The sequence below is a fragment of the Medicago sativa genome, chromosome 7 (assembly GCF_051527215.1).
Source record: "Medicago sativa cultivar Bolivia chromosome 7, Bolivia_mono, whole genome shotgun sequence".
NCBI classification, from domain to species: domain Eukaryota; kingdom Viridiplantae; phylum Streptophyta; class Magnoliopsida; order Fabales; family Fabaceae; genus Medicago; species Medicago sativa.
The window spans coordinates 14,543,836-14,562,002 of record NC_140755.1 but is presented as its reverse complement, the minus strand read 5'-3'; positions in this window follow the sequence as shown (position 1 = coordinate 14,562,002).

Sequence of the window (18,167 nt, the reverse complement as noted above, 5' to 3'; positions counted from 1 at the left end):
TTCACGATCGTTCCAGCAAAGGTCGTGGATACATTCTTTGTTGTGTGCCTCTCCTCTATAGGTGGTTTATTTCGCACCTTCCGCAGTCTTTCCACGACAATCCGAGGAATTGGTCTATTTCACAGAGGATTATGGCCCTCACTCCTAATGAAGTGGTTTGGCTCACTCCCGCTTCTAGGGTCAAGGAAATCATCTTTGGTGGTGGAAAGTTTCTTAATGTACCTCTTCTTGGTACCCGGGGTGGAATCAACTACAACCCGGAGCTTGCTTTGTGACAATTTGGTTTTCCGATGAAAGATAAGCCCATCAATCTTGCTACAGCTCCTTACTTCTTTCACTACTCCAGTGCTCCCACAGGCATTAGAGAAGATTTCATGCAAGCTTGGACCAAACTTCGGAAGAAAGAGGTAAAGCATATGGGTGTGAGGTCCGGTATCGCTCATGAGGCCTATACACAGTGGGTGATAAACCGAGCTGAGGAGGCTGGTACGCCTTACCCCTCTATGAGATATGTGTCTGCATCTGTCCCTACCATGCCTTTGCCTCTACTCCCACCTACCCAGGAGATGTATCAGTGGAGGGCTAGATACTATGAGGCTGAGAACTTGATCATGACTTTGGATGGAAAAGGTGAGCAGCAGACTCATGAGGTCTTGACACTGAAGAAAGAGTTAGCTAAGGCTAAGAGAGAGATCGAGGAGAAAGACAGGTTGCTTATGAGGGACTCCAAGAGAGCTAGAGGTGCCCGTGACTTCTACGCACGATACTGCAGCTATGAGTCCGACTCTGAGGACGACGCTTCCACTTCCTATGCTTGAGGATTTCCATTTCCTGTTGTTATTTCCTTTTGTTTATGTTGAAATTGTCTTGTAAAACTATATGTTAGTTGTTTGATTCCCGATTATGTTAATTGTTGTTTAGTAATGTTTACGAGTTTATAATTTGTCTAAAACCCTTCGATAACCTAAAAAGAGTCTTTTTTGCATATGCATTTACACATTTCATGCATCATATGCATCCCTTGGCCACAAAAAACTTCTCTCGTGCTCATTGCCTCCTGGTTTTGTCCGCCGCAGTCTGAAAGGTGGCTCGTGTTCGCAAAGTCTACCAACCAGATAGAATTCATCAAACAAGATTTCACAAGAGAAGGATAATGGCTAACTTTGAAGAAGAAAATGCTCAGCTCCGTGCCGAATTGGCTGCTATGAAAGAAGATTTGGCCAAGGCTCATGACGCTATGTCCGCTATGATGGCTTCACAAGAACAGCCAGCCACTTCTGTTCCAGTTACTACTGAGGTGGTTCCCTCTATCCCACTATCTACTGTGGCTACTGATGCTCGTTTTGTTATGCCCAATGGCCGTCCTTATGGCCTCTCAGCTTACTACTCTCCTAATACTGCTGCTGGTGTCTCTGGTTTTGCTGGTCAAGGACAGATTCCTGTGTCTACTGCTATGCCTCAAGTAACCACTGTTGTTACCGACCCTATTGTACACACTGTGCAACAGGTAATTGATGTTGATACTCCGCGTGGACAAGATCCCGCAATGGAAGCTATGAAGAGACAGTTAAGGGAGTTGGCTAGAGAACTCCGTGAGGTCAAGGCTAGCCGAGGAAACAATGGTGCTCCTGCTAAAGCTCGTGATCTGTGCTTGGTATCCCGATTTGAGGTTCCTAAGAAATTCAAAGAGCCAGAATTTGATAAATACAATGGGACTTCTTGCCCACATAACCATGTTATCCGGTATGTCAGAAAGATGGCTAACTACGCCGACAATGATGCACTGATGATCCACTGCTTTCAGAGTAGCTTGACAGATGATGCAGCAGATTGGTACACTAGTCTGAGCAAAGATAACATTCATACCTTTGAGGAACTCGCTGCTGCTTTTGAAGGTCAATATGAGTTCAACACCCGTCTAAGGCCAAATAGGGACTCTCTTAAAGCCCTATCTCAGAAATCAGATGAAACTTTCCGAGAATATGCTCAGAGGTGGAGAGGGGCAGCTGCTCGTGTTTCTCCTCGACTTGATGAGGAAGAATTAACGCAGACATTCCTGAAGACTCTGAAGAAGGAATATAAGGAGAGAATGATAGTTTCTGCCCCAAACAACTTCTCTGATATGGTTACAATGGGAACTCGCCTAGAAGAGGCTGTCCGAGACGGTATTATTGTCCTTGAGAAGGGTGAATCTTCAAACAGTGCACCAAAGAAGTATGGTAATGGTCACCACAAGAGGAAAGAATCTGACGTAGGGATGGTGTCTGGTAACCCATCTGCAGCTGCTACACAATTACCCCTGCCTTATCACTACATGCAATACTCTCAACACCCTTTCTTCCCACCATTTTATCAGCAATATCCTCTACCACCGGGTCAACCACCAATGCCCGTCAATGCCATCCCTCAGCAAGTGCAACAACAGCCTCCTGCTCAACAGCAACGGCAGCAACAACAGGGTCCCCGACCCAAACCTTCTTTTCCACCAATACCAATGCGGTATGGTGAACTGCTCCCCACTCTACTGGCTAAGGGACACTGCGTCACTAGACCAGGCAAGCCTCCGCCTAATCCATTGCCTCCCAGGTTCCGTCAGGACCTAACATGTGAATTCCATCAGGGTGCTCAAGGCCATGATGTTGAAGGTTGTTTTGCTCTGAAATATATTGTGAAGGATCTGATAGAAAAGGGACGGTTGACTTTTGAGAACAGTGTTCCTCATGTCCTTGATAATCCGCTTCCGAACCATGCTGCTGTTAATATGATTGAGGCCTTTGAAAGGGTTCCCGTTCCTCAAGAGGATCCCATGTTGGATGTCCGCAATCTCGTTACTCCCTTGGTGCCATTACATGTCAAGCTTTGCCAGGCTTCTCTGTTCAAACATGACCATGATTCTTGTTCAGAATGTCTGCAGAATCCTATGGGCTGTTGCGTTGTGCAAAATGATATCCAGAGCCTGATGGATGACAAGTACTTGATCGCCAGTGATGTATGTGTGATTGTGCCAGTATTCCATGACTCTCCTGTTGAAAGTGTATCTCAGGTAAAGAATGTTGAGCCTTTGATAATCAGGCTACCTGGTCCGGTATCTTATACCTCTACCAAAGCAATTCCCTACAAATACAATGCAACCATGATTGAGAACGGAGTGGAGGTGCCTCTCGTATCCCCAGCTACAGTTGATAATGTTGCTAGTGAAGTTACAACTCTGAGAAGCGGAAAAGTCTGTCCACCCTTGTTTCAAAAGAAGGTGGTGACACCCATTGCCACGGTAACTCCACCAGTTGCTCCCCCTGTTGACAAGAACACCGGCCCAGCAGGCCAATCTATTGAAGAGTCAAATCTGGATGAAATCCTGAGACTTATCAAGAAAAGTGACTATAAGATTGTTGACCAGCTGCTACAGACTCCTTCAAAGATATCCATCCTGTCTCTGCTCATGAGCTCTGAGGCTCATAGGAAAGTGTTAATGAAGATACTCGAGCAAGCTTATGTTGACCACGAGGTCTCTGTGGATCAGTTTGATGGGATAGTGGGTAATATTACTGCCTGCAACAACTTGGGGTTCGGTGACGATGAGCTCCCCGAAGCAGGGAGACGCCACAACTTGGCTCTACATATCTCAGTACATTGTGGATCTGACCTGATATCCAACGTATTGGTAGACACTGGACCATCTCTGAATGTAATGCCTGAATCCACACTAAGGCAATTGAGCCATCATGGAATTTCTCTGAGGGGTAGCAGCTATCTGGTTAAAGCTTTCGATGGATCCCGCAAGGATGTTCTCGGGGAAGTGGACCTGCCAATCATCGTTGGTCCTGAGACATTTCAAATAACTTTCCAAGTCATGGATATCAATGCCTCTTACAGCTGTCTCCTCGGAAGACCGTGGATCCACGACGCTGGAGCAGTAACTTCCACTTTGCATCAGAAGCTCAAGTTCATGAGGAATGGTAAGATTGTCACTGTGCATGGTGAGGAAGCATATCTAGTTAGCCAGGTATCATCGTTCTCTTGTGTTGAAGCAGGGTCCGCTGAAGGGACGTCGTTTCAAGGATTGACTGTTGAGGGTGCAGAGCCCCGGAGGGCTGGCGCTAGCATGGCTTCACTAAAGGACGCCCAGAAGGCTGTTCAAGCAGGGCAAGCTGCTGGCTGGGGCAAAGTGATTCAGATCCTGGAAAACAAGCGTAAAGAGGGCCTTGGATTCTCCCCGACATCTGCTGTTTCAAAGGGAACTTTCTACAGTGCTGGGTTCATCAATGCTATTACTGAAGATGCTGCTGAAGGTGGTCACGTGCCTGCATTTGTTATACCAGGAGGCACTGTGAGAAATTGGGAAGCCATTGATGTTCCCTTAGTCATGCATGCTTCCATGTAATGTGTTTTGTTGCTTATGTTTCTTGTTTTCAAAATAACAATCCTTTCGCTCTGCCCAAGGCGAAAGTGATATCATTGTAAGGGCGTGTTTGTTTCGGCATTGCCGTTAATCAATAAAAAGTTGTCGTTTTTCTCACGACTCTTTGTTTTTACTTTTTTTTTAGTGCCTTTTTCTTGGAAATAATGGTAATGCCAGAAAAAACCAAAACATCTGTATTTTCTTATTAATTTTAAAAATCTGCATGAAAAAAAACATTTTTCTAAAATCATCCCAATCATATTATGCAGATTGAACCACAATAAACCCGTTGAACACAGTGACCCTATGGTTCCTCCAAATTTTGAATTCCCTGTATATGAAGCCGAAGATGAGGATGATGATGAAGAGATACCGTATGAGATCACTCGACTGCTTGAGCAAGAAAGAAGAGCCATTCAGCCTCACCAGGAAGAGATTGAACTCATCAACCTGGGTACTGAAGAGAACAAGCGAGAGATCAAGATTGGTGCTGCACTTGAGCCAGAGGTGAAAAAGAAGATCATTCAGCTTCTACACGATTATCCAGATGTCTTTGCATGGTCCTATGAAGATATGCCGGGTCTAGATCCCAAGATCGTGGAACATCGGATACCGACAAGACCTGAATGTCCTCCTGTCAAACAGAAATTGAGAAGGTCTCGTCCAGACATGGCTCTTAAGATCAAGGCTGAAGTACAAAAACAAATTGATGCGGGTTTCCTCATGACGGCTGAATATCCTGAGTGGATTGCCAACATCGTACCAGTACCAAAGAAAGATGGGAAAGTTCGAATGTGTGTTGATTACAGAGATCTGAACAAAGCCAGTCCAAAAGATAACTTCCCATTGCCTCATATTGATGTGCTTGTTGACAGTACTGCTCAATCCAAAGTATTCTCCTTCATGGATGGTTTCTCTGGTTATAATCAGATACGGATGTCTCCTGAAGATAGAGAAAAGACGTCCTTCATCACTCCATGGGGAACGTTCTGTTATAAAGTAATGCTGTTTGGCTTGATAAATGCTGGTGCTACCTATCAAAGAGGTATGACAACTTTGTTCCATGATATGATTCACAAAGAGATTGAAGTATATGTTGATGACATGATTGTGAAATCAAGTGATGAAGAGCAGCATGTTGTGTATTTGAAAAAGATGTTTGAAAGACTGAGAAAGTACAAGCTGCGGTTGAATCCTAACAAGTGCACATTCGGTGTACGATCCGGAAAGTTGCTAGGCTTCATTGTCAGCCAGAGAGGCATTGAAGTTGATCCTGACAAAGTCCGAGCCATCAGAGAAATGCCGGCCCCTCAAACTGAAAAGCAAGTCAGAGGTTTCCTCGGACGTCTGAATTACATTTCAAGATTCATATCTCACATGACTACTACTTGCGGTCCAATCTTCAAATTGCTTAGAAAGAATCAGCCTGTTGTATGGAATGATGAATGTCAGGAAGCTTTCGATAGCATCAAAGAATACCTGTTGGAACCACCTATCCTTGTCCCACCAGTGGAAGGGAGGCCTTTGATTATGTATCTGTCAGTGTTAGACGATTCAGTGGGTTGTGTTCTCGGTCAACAAGATGAGACTGGTAAGAAAGAGCATGCTATCTACTATCTGAGCAAGAAGTTCACCGACTGTGAGACTCGGTACACAATGCTTGAAAAGACTTGTTGTGCTTTAGCCTGGGCTGCCAAACGCCTGCGTCATTATATGGTGAATCATACAACTTGGTTGATATCCCGAATGGATCCAATCAAGTACATCTTTGAAAAGCCTGCTGTTACTGGAAAGATCGCACGTTGGCAGATGTTGTTGTCTGAATATGACATTGTATACAAAGCTCAGAAAGCAATCAAAGGAAGTGTCCTTGCTGAGCATCTTGCTTGCCAACCTCTTGATGATTACCAGCCGATTAAGTTTGATTTCCCTGATGAAGAGATTATGTATCTGAAAGCAAAAGACTGTGAAGAGCCACTGATCAATGAAGGGCCAGATCCCAATAGCAAGTGGGGATTGGTGTTTGATGGTGCTGTTAATGCTTATGGTAAAGGAATAGGAGCCATCATTGTAACTCCACAGGGGCACCACATTCCTTTCACTGCCCGAATAACTTTCGAATGCACAAACAACATAGCTGAATATGAAGCATGCATCTTGGGCATTGAAGAAGCCCTTGACCTGAGAATCAAACACCTTGACATCTATGGAGATTCTGCACTTGTTATTAATCAGATAAAGGGTGAATGGGAGACTCATCATGAGAAGTTGATCCCTTACCGTGACTATGCAAGACGTCTGTTGACATACTTTACCAAGGTTGAGCTACACCACATCCCTCGGGATGAAAATCAGATGGCTGACGCTCTTGCTACTCTGTCTTCCATGTTTCGGGTGAACCATTGGAATGATGTGCCTGTAATCAAAGTGCAGCGTCTTGATAGACCCGCTCATGTGTTTACCATTGAGAGTATGCCAGATCAAGCTAATGAAGATGTGAATGATAAAAAGCCTTGGTATTACAACATCAAACAATTCTTGCAGAATCGTGAATATCCACCTGGTGCTTCCAACAGGGATAAGAAGACTTTGAGAAGATGGGCTAGCAAATTCCTTCTGGACAGAGAAGTCCTATACAAGAGGAACTATGATATGGTCTTGTTGAGATGTGTTGATAAGCAAGAAGCTGAGAAATTGATGCATGATGTACATGACGGTACTTTCGGGACCCATGCTTCGGGTCACACTATGTCAAGAAAATTGTTAAGAGCCGGCTATTACTGGATAACCATGGAACGTGACTGCAACAGACATGCCAAGAGATGCCACAAATGTCAAATTTATGCTGACAAGATTCATGTGCCTCCACATGCTCTCAATGTTATCTCTTCCCCATGGCCTTTCTCTATATGGGGCATTGACATGATCGGAAGGATTGAACCGAAGGCTTCCAATGGACATCGTTTCATCCTAGTGGCAATTGACTACTTCACCAAGTGGGTTGAAGCTGCCTCCTATGCAAATGTGACCAAGCAAGTGGTTGTCAAGTTTATCAAGAATAACATCATCTGTCGATATGGTGTTCCCAACAAAATTATCACTGACAATGGTTCCAATCTGAACAATAGCATGATGCAAGCTTTATGTGAAGAATTCAAAATTGAACATCACAACTCTTCTCCTTATAGACCTCAGATGAATGGTGCAGTTGAGGCCGCTAACAAGAACATCAAGAAGATTGTTCAGAAGATGGTCACTACTTACAAAGACTGGCATGAGATGCTACCTTTTGCCTTGCATGGTTACCGTACTACGGTGCACAGTTCAACCGGGGCAACCCCTTTCTCTTTGGTATATGGTATGGAAGCAGTTCTCCCTCTGGAAGTGGAGATTCCATCTCTTCGAGTAATCATGGAAGCAAAATTAACTGAGGCTGAATGGTGTCAAAGTCGGTACGATCAATTGAATCTGATTGAAGAGAAACGTATGGATGCCATGACTCATGGACAGTTGTATCAAGTGCGAATGAAGAATGCTTTTGACAAGAAAGTCCGACCTCGAGAATTCAAGGAAAGCGAACTTGTATTGAAAAGAAGGATAAGTCAGCAACCCGACCCAAGGGGCAAGTGGACACCTAACTACGAAGGTCCTTATGTTGTCAAGAAGGCTTTCTCTGGTGGTGCTTTGATTCTTACAAACATGGATGGTGTTGAACTCCCAAATCCTGTCAATGCCGATATAGTCAAGAAATACTTTGTCTAGAAAGAAAAGAACAGCGTGGTAGGTCGAAAACCCGAAAGGGCGGCCTAGGCAAAAATGCGCTTCCCGGTGGATCGAAAACCCGAAAGGGCGATCCAGGCAAAAGTTAGGGACAAAAAAAATATATGAAAAAGCTCGTTGAGATTGTACGCAACTCAGGCAAGAATGAGCGCCTCGATGAGCCGAAAACCCGAAAGGGCGGTTCATGCAAAAGTGAGGTTGACAATAAAAGACAAATAACTATATCTGGCAAATCACCATCACCCCTTGGGGCACCTGCAACTGTCAATGATCTTCTTCATCAGAGGCTTCTGTACTTGTGAGTTCAAAATTTCTATGAAATGTAGCGGTCATCGTGTTCAATGTATCACCAACCAATAAAATTACCATTTTCCAAGCTTTGTAAATCCGTGAAGTCATGCCTTTGGCTGACTTTCACTCCTCTACATCAATTTGAGCCTTTCTATTGTTTGAAATTCTGTTTTCTTTCTACTTTCAATGCTTTATACAAAATACTTTTGTTCTATTTGATAATGTCAATGTCTGAAACAAACATGTTTGAAAATTAAAACATTTTTTCTGTCTATTTTGAAAGCAAACCTGAGCAACAAGGTACATTTCAATGAAACATGCATGAATGAATGAATATCAATGTCTATTTCAATACATGTTACGAGCAGGTTACTCCCCAGGATGATCTGTGGTCAATGGCAAGAATGAAAAAACAGAATGAAAATGAAAAATGAAAAATGAGAATAAAAAGCTCGCTAAGTTGAAAACCCGAAAGGGCGGCTTAGGCAAAAATGAGCACCCCGCTGATTGACAACCTGTGAAGGCAAATCAGGCAAAAATAGGGCAATGAAAAGAATTTTACTCCCCGGTGAATCGAAAACCCGAAAGGGCGGTTCAGGCAAAAGTGGGGTTTGAAAATGAAAAATGAAAAGAACGAAATCTTGAAAAGCATTGACCACAGATGCGAACATCCAATGCTTACCCAGCACTGACACGCCTAGCAACGGCGACCTGTATCCAAGGACTTTCCAAGGGTCCCTCCTCTACAAGTTTTATTACCCTCAGCCATGGTTTGGATACGTCTCCCAACGACGGTCTCTCCAAAGAGGTTTTCCCCTGTGAATATGTTGCAGCACGAGCCACTACGTGCCCAATCTTCCAATGTCTTGTCCATCTCTGCGAAACTTTCTCTGTCAAACTGCCAATCAAACATGCATTTCAAGCATTCATACATGCATAATCATGCATTTTATGTGCTCACACATCCAATAATCTTGCTATGCCATACATACATGTTGCATATCCTGTCAAATTCAATCCAAATTTCAACTGCCAAACTCAATTTCAATCTCAATCTCAATTTCAACTGTCAAATTCAAAGCAATCTCAACTTCAATGACAGTGTCAATGTCAATCTCCAATTCCAATGTTGACATCCAATGACAATGTCAATGTCAAAATCCAATTTCAATTCCAATTTCAATGTCAATCTCCAATGACAATCTCCAATGCCAATATCTCAATTTCAATTCTAAATGTCAAATTCGAAGCAATTTCCAATCTCCAATTTCAATTTCAATTCCAATGTCAAATCCCAATTTCAATCCAATTCCAATGTCAAATTCCAATTTCAATCCAATTCCAATGTCAAATTCCAATTTCAATCCAATTCCAATGTCAATTTCAATTTCCAAGCCAATGTCAAATGTCAATTTCAACTTTCAATTCAATTCAAACCAATGTCAACTTACTCTCCATTTACTCTTGGGCCAACCGAAATGGTCATGTCTATTTGCAAATCAGGCCAATGACAATTTACCCTCAATTGGTATCTTGTTAAACCAGACTCTCAATTTGTATCTTGTTACTGGTCAAGCGCCAGGTTCGATCCAAAAAAGAACCACTTGTACCTGCTTATATACCTATGCTTCCGGACAAACGGCAAGTTCGATAGAACAGTTTGTACCCAGCTTTGGTTCTATTATCGGTCAAACGGCAAGTTCGATAGAACAGTTTGTACCTAGCTTATGCTTTGTTATCAGTCAGACGGCAAGCTCAATCTGAAGAACAGTTTGTACCCAGCTTATGCTTTGTTATCGGTCAAACGACAAGTTCGATCTAAGAGAACAGTCTGCACTCTCCCGCATGATGTGGTGATAATCCAACAAGCAAGTTCGATCCAAAGAAACAGCTTGTATCAACCCTTTTGTCTATAGCTCCAGCCAAACGGCCAGTTCGATCCGAAGAATAGTTTGTGTCTGTCTATCTGTTTGTATTTTCAATCAAGTGTCAAGTTCGATCCAAAGAACAGCTTGTATCTGCCTATATGTCTATGTTTCCGATCAAGTGTCAAGTTCGATCCAAAGAACAGCTTGTATCTGCCTATATGTCTATGTTTCCGGTCAAGTGCCAAGTTCGATCCCAAGAGCAGCTTGTACCTGTCTATTTGTTGCCCGTTCTTTCTACCTTGATGTCTATAAATCCCTTGGTGGTGTGACACAGCCCGTAGATTCCGGTTCGATTGTCTTGCATTCATAAATGAAATGTTGCATGGCATTCGTGTTTGTTTGAAAAATCTGAAAGTGTATTTTTATGTCCAAAAGCAGTGCAAATGTTAATATTTAAGTATCTTCGTCCCGTCAACTCAAAGACTTCGTCTCCTGACTCTCCGGACAAAGAAACTTAAATAGGGGCAGCTGTTATACCCTAATTTTGGACCTAAAAATACTAACTCAATTCCTCTTTTCTTGCATTATAAGTCATTTGAACTATCTCTGATCAATTGCATCTTTCTCTGCATTTTATTTCAATGTTATTTGCAAAATTCATGAAAAAGGGTATTTTAGTCATTTCCTGCATTTAACTCATTTTAATCCTTGAAAATTGTTTGAGTCTTTTAAATTGGTTTGTATAAACCCTTGTTTCAATCTCATGTCAAAATTCATTTCAAAAATATCAGTCGAGTCATTTTTTAGTCAGTTTAGCCTCTAGGGGGCATTTTAGTCATTTCCTATGTCAAAATTTCTCTCAGTCTTTCAAAATTTTGTTTGAGTCCTTCCAAGTAGTGTGAGTAAGTCCGTGTTTCATTCTATGTCAAAATCCATTCCAAAATTTGCATTTGAAGTCATTTTGAGTCAGTTTTACCCCTAGGGGCATTTTGGTCATTTCAAGTGTCAAGTCACTGTTTAAATCCTAAAAATTGTCTCTGAGTCTTTTAATTTCGCTTGTATGAGTCTTTGATTCAATTCCTTGTTAAAAATCCATTCTAAAATTCGTATCTGAGTCATTTACAGTCGTTTTAGCCCCAGGGGCATTTTGGTCATTTCACACGAAATTTCGGCAGAGAGGTACTTTAAAGTACCTCATTTAGGCCATTGGTTCGTTTTAGTCCGTTTTGTCAATTTTATTTGTTTCACTTTACGTTCTTTCCAATTTACCAATTTTATTCCAATTTTATTATTTTTTATTATTTTTCTTTTTTAGTCCTAAAACTTTTAGAAATTGCATTCTGGTCCTTTTACTTTCGAAAATTGCACTTAGCCCTTCTTTTCATTTTATTTTTCTTTAAAAAGTCTTTTTCGATTTATATTTTGGTCCTTTGGTATTAAAAAGTTGCAGTTTAGTCCTTTAATCATAAAATTTTTTGCAGTCTAGTCCTTCTTTTGCAAATTGTCCCAAAGTTTCAAGAATTGCAGATCAGTCCTCAAGATTATTTCAGTCCCAAGCAAGTCCAGTGTACGTGTCAGCTATCCATTGGGTCAGAGGCCACATGGCAGGTTATAAAAGGGCATTTCCACTGCACAAGTGTCAGATTCACCATTCCAAAAAGGACACCTCATCAAAAATCCTAACAAATTTTCTCTCTCTCCTCAGAACCCCTCGCCACCGTAACAAACATCCCAACCACAGCAAAAACCACCATAACAGAATTCCGGCCACCGTAACAAACACAAAATTACACCAATTCCTCACAAATTCGAATAGAAACCATCACAAATTCATCAGTTCATCGTCAAATACAGGAAAATCAACACAAATTTCCAAGAATTGAAATCAAAAACTTGCAATTCATCAAGAAACGTTTTCGGATTCAACAAACTCTCAGCGATCACTTGCGTAATCATCATCATCGAGTTTGTTCCCTGCAATTCAAGCATGAATTCACCATTGGAGTGGTGAATCATACGATCACAGAGACAAAAAGAAAAGAGAAGAAGAGATAATCGAAGCTTGTTCCGAATCAGCGAAAGAGAAAGTAAGAGGAACTGATTTATTTTCAGTATCTTCGTAGAGCTTACCAAAACAATCAAGAACAAGTGCAGGATCTTTCTTTGTTCGAACCTCAAAACAAGTCCAGGTAAACTCGTGTAAACCTTCTCGTTTTCATCCATAATCATCATCGAAGGTTATAAGTGAAAGATTAAACGGTGAATTGGAGTGAAAGTTCGAAAAGATCCAAAAAAATTGAAACGAAACCCTAATTTCGAAAATAACGAAAATTCGCCGTTTACCTTTTGATTCAGAGCGCAAATTCATCATTAACGTAGAGGATGAATCAAATTAGGGTTTCAGTTCCAAAAATCTCCAGATATCCGAAACGTTTCGAATTGGTGAGAGTTTGAGGTTAAATCCGTTCGAATCAGCGAGTTCGAATCACTTCGAACGAATTTTCCACCAATAACAACAAGTTCAAACTATTTCGAACAATTTCATGTCAAAAATATCAAAATCGAAGCAGTTCGAACAGTTTCTTTCAAGAAACTTCAAGATCGAAGTGTTCCGAATACTTTTCTGCAAAAAACTACGAGTTCGAAACGGTTTGAACCACTTTTCTCAGAAAGATAGCAAGATCGAAGTGATTCATGTTCATTCAATGTCAATCTGAGTGTTGATTCATGGTTTGTGAGCCAAAGATCATGTTTGAAGTGTCAAAATCATAGAAGAAGTCATGAATGGCGCCGTTAGGGTTTAGGAAGAGAGAACGAGAGAGACATGAGAGAAGAAAGAGAAAGATTGGTTTGAAATGAAGAAAAAAACCGGCTCCCAAATTTTATAGGGAGTGAACCGGACCGGTTCACTTGAACCAGTCTGGTTCACTCCCCAAACCGCTCTCTCTTACTTCCTCACCGTTTGATCTGCTTCCTAATGATGTGTACGCCCCTGATCTTGTGTTTACATGCGCCTTACCTAGCCTATCATGTGCCACGCATTCTCAACCCTTGGATTTAGGGTTTGAGAAGGAACTGGGTTGATCTGAAGGCTACAAAGCAGTTGGATCACCCAGATCCAACTCAAACCCTTGGACTTGGGCCTGTGTTTGCTCAACTTCGTTTTTTCCTTTATTTTTGCTATTTCCTCCACTGTTTTTTTGATTTTTGCACCTCTTGACATGCTTAAAATGTTTTAGAAATTCCTAGCAAAATTCATAGAATTCTCTTAGTATTTTTGTGACGTTTTTATGCATTTTGTTTACTGAAAATCTTGATGGAAAATATCATTGCATTTTTCTTGCTTTATTTCCTTGATTTTATGTGAAAGTTCATGAAAATTTTGTCTAGTTCTATTTCAAGCTCTTGATAATTGTTTGTGATACATGTTAGATGATTTTGAGGATTTATTGCTACTGTTTGTGTTCAACATTAATGCATGAGAATGAATCTTGATAGGTTACTTAGTTTACAAGTTACTTATGTAAATAAATAATGCAAGTATGTTTAAAGTTTGTTTTAAAATGCCAAGTAAATCATATGGTCTTAATTCCCATTCCAAGACTTTATTATAAACCTTTTAAAATGTAATTGGAACGTGAGAATTATAGGTCATATGGTTCTTGCATTCTATGAATAAATTTTAGCCATGTTTGCACTCATTTTTTATCCTTTATGTCCTAGTGTTCCTCTTGCTTTATTTCCTTTGATATTGCTCTATGCTACTAACCTTTCCATTTCATGTTTCATCATTTCATAAGCATCTCCATAGCATCCTATATTCATCTTCATTTTTCTTGCAATGTGATTTGTACTAAAGTTAGAATGTAAACACTTAGGAGTTTTTTTGTAATATTTTACTTTCATGTCATTTTAATTTCTTGGCAAAGAGGCCATAGAATGTATCTAGGGTATGATGTAAAGGACAATGGACTCTAAAGATGTACACCGACACAAGCACCGACACATGCACACACACCACTATAGCTAGAATATGCATGTTTAGATGTATGTTTAGGATTGTATGTTTAGATGAATGTCTAGGACTTATACTTAGAAAAAACCAATTTTCCAAACAAATGTGAACAACTTCACTCAAATCTTTTCCAAATAAACCTTGGGATCCAACATCCCATTGAATTTTCCTTTTGTTTTCTTAATCAAAAATCCAAAGAAAATAATCATACTTTGACCTCTTTTGCAAATGACTAATTCCACCTCACAATTTTCCAATCTCATGCCCTTGAGGCCTCTTTCTATTCTTCAAACTCCATTTTCAAACTTAAAATCAACCAACAAAAACAAAAACACTTTGAAAGAGAACTACGGTGGATTTGATCCCTTAAACGGGTACGTAGGCAAGGAACAAAATTCCTTCAATTCAACTAAAATAAAAATCCAAAAACATTCTTCTCCCTCCAATTCTTCACTTAGAAATTCTTAGGTTTAAATAAATACTTTCAAAATAGCATTTAAAAATAAAGCGCGCGCGTAGAAATTAAAGACGGTTCCTATAGGATACTATAGTCGTTATGGGTGCCTAACACCTTCCCGTAGCGAAAACAACTCCCGGACCTCGATTCTCAAGGGTTTTGCTTACTTTTTCCCTTCCCAAGAAAAAATAAGATATCACCGGTTAGAAAGGTTCAAACGTAATCAATGTTTGACACCCGAAAACCAAGATAAAACACAGTCTTTTAATAAGATAAACCCCTCAAACCAAGATCCTAGATGTTAATCTTTGGAAGAAATCTTTCTTAAAAAATAAAGCAAGTATTTTGCAAGTATATTAAGCATGGTAAATGAGAGAATAAGAAGTACGTATCGGGTAGCAGGATAATTCTTAAAGGAAAGGGAAGAACTAGAGCCTCGATATAGATATTGAGAACTAGATAGTCAGGCATAGTTTTATTATGTGCTAAGAGATGAAGTGTATTGTCTTTTATTCACAGGCAAGTTTAAGACAAGAATTAAGTGGTCAAGACCATTAAGAAGTAAAAGTGTCGTGTCTTTTGTATTTCTTCCAAGATTGGATATAAAAGGTTCTCCAAGGGGAATGGGGTAAGCCGTAAGGGACCCGCACGTCACTAAGGGAGTCCGGTACGCCCTTGCTAGGCATTTTACCGGTAGTAAGGGATTAACTTTCGGGGTTACTCCACTCGGGATTAGTCCATAAAATGAACTCAGATAATTGTTTGTTTGTTAAACGCTAACCTAATGAATGAATCTGACTATACATATTTATTAGACATGTATATGTTATTTCATAGAGCCTTGACGTAGATCGTCAAGAACTAGTAAGATAGCAAGAATCACTTTTGTGATAAGATATGATATGTTGTTAGATACAACGTATTCAATTGGTAGAAGCAAGTAAAGAAAGACATGCCGGTGACGATCATAGGTTTCCCCTAATCGTCCGGTTTAGAAATGTGTCATGATTATGTTATGCTTAGGCCTCGGTATGTAGAGCGTATTCTTGGCATTGCGGTTTTAGAATCCCGTTAACCGCCTTGACACATGTCATACCCTAATTTTGGACCTAAAAATACTTGTTCAAAATGTTTTTCCATCTTTGATATATGTCTATTACTCTTGAGAGATTGCCAATTTGATATTGTTTTACCCTGATATTTCACCATGCTTTATCTGCATATGTTACTGTATTTGTTTTGAAAATATTTTCAATTGTGATTTTGTCTGTGGTTTTCTTGCATTTCAAGCCATCCAAAAGGGTTTTCTTGCATTCCAAGTCATTTGAAGTTGTCTCTGATCAATTGCATATTTCTCTGCATCTTATTTCAACTTTATTTGCAAAAATCATGAAAAAGGGCATTTTAGTCATTTCCTGTGTTAAAACCCATTTTAGTCCTTAGAAATTGTCTCTGAGTCTTTTCAATTAGTTTGTATAAATCCTTGCTTTAATTCCATGTTAAAATCCATTTCAAAATTGCATTTGAGTCATTTTGAGTCAGTTTAGTCCCTAGGGGCATTTTGGTCATTTCACATAAAATTTTGACAGAGAGGTTACTTTAAAGTACCTCATTTGGTAGTTGGTTCATTTTAGTCCTTTTTGTTGATTTTAATTGTTTCACTTTACGTTATGTCCAATTTACCAATTTTAAACCAAATTTTATTATTATTTTCAATTTAGTCCTTCCTTTCATTTTTTTCTTTTTTAGTCTTTTTGCATTTTAGTCCTCTGAGTTTTTAAATTGCAGTTTAGTCCCTTAATCAAATTGCAGGTCAGTCCCTTAATTTCCAGAAATTGCACAAAGGTCCTCAAGTATCAAAATTCAGTCCAAGGTAAAGCCCAGTACACGTGTCAGCTACTCATTGGGTCAGAGGCCACATGGCAGCCTATAAAAGGCCTAATCATCACAGAGCCATTAATTCAGTGCCACATCACAATCACAATCAGAAACAGAAATCAACCTTTCTCTTTCTTCCACAACCGATCAAAACCCAGAAAATGATGAAGAACATGATGAATCTTCATCAAGTTCATCATCGAATTCATCTCCAGAAAACACAGTAACAACACAATTCTTCAAAACCGAATCAAATTCGATCAAGAAAAACCAGCACAAAATCAAATCAAACTCAAACAGAAGCAAGTTCATCAAGATTGAACCAATTTCACCAAAACCAAATCAAAACGTTCAACAAAATCAAATCCAAGTCCAATTCGAGCCAATCCAAAACCCTAGGGTTTCAAATTAAGCATCGAATCAAAGATCAACAGTGAAAGAATCTTGAACCTGCGAAAGAACTGAAACAGTTAGGGTTTGAACAGTTTCCAGAAAATCAAAAGACGAAGAGGAAATCGCTCGATTCTCATCAAGAATTCATCATCGCAAACTGATCTGGTATCATCCCTCCCTCTCGTAACTTGATTTACGCATGTTTACATAGTTTCGAATTTGTTGCTGTGATTCTACTACATTAATGTTTCAAAGAACCGAATCTACATATCTTTAGATCTAGCAAAACCTAGGAAGTTTTTGAGTGTTTAGGCGCCAGAAATGGGAACGGGAGAGGAAGGCAGTCCTTTCTATGTAATTTGTTTTGAAAACGGCGTCAGATCGCCGGAGAAGATGAAGATTCCGATGAATCTTCATCTTCCTCCACCACCTGCCACCTTCCTCCGCCTCCGTTCCTAGTTTCCGGCGAGGTTCCCAGTTCTAGAGAGAAGGCAGAGCGTTGAGTTTAGAGAGAGAAAGAGAAGTGAGAAATGAAACGAACCGGTAGCTTAGGGCTTTTATAGAGGACTGAACCGGACCGGTTCAAAACCGGTCCACTACCCTGCACTCTCCACCATAGGATCTAGGTTTGATCCATATGGATCAATCCTACGGTCCCTGAGCTCTCCTGTGTGATCCGAATCCGTTTGTTTTGGGCTTGGGCTTCCAGTTTGTTTGTTTCTGCGTTTTTTCTTATTTCCTTGCTATGTGTACCACTGTTTTTGCTATGTGAACCCCCTGCCTACTTGATTTTCATGCAAAAATTCCGAAAAATTTGTTCAATGATTTTCTTGATATTTTTGATAAATCTTGACGTGTTCACATGTTAAGCATTGATCAAAAATATGAGGAAACATTTTTGTTCCTTGTTAACTCAATTCTTTTTTCATTTTTGTTAAAAAAATCTTGTTAAAAACTTCTAAAAATTTTGTGAACTTCCTTGTAATTATTTCTTGACACTTGAAACTTGTTGCTTATGATATTTTGGCATGTTAAAAGTTGATAAGAATATATGTGTAATTTTCTTGTGATTTTGTGTTACTTTTT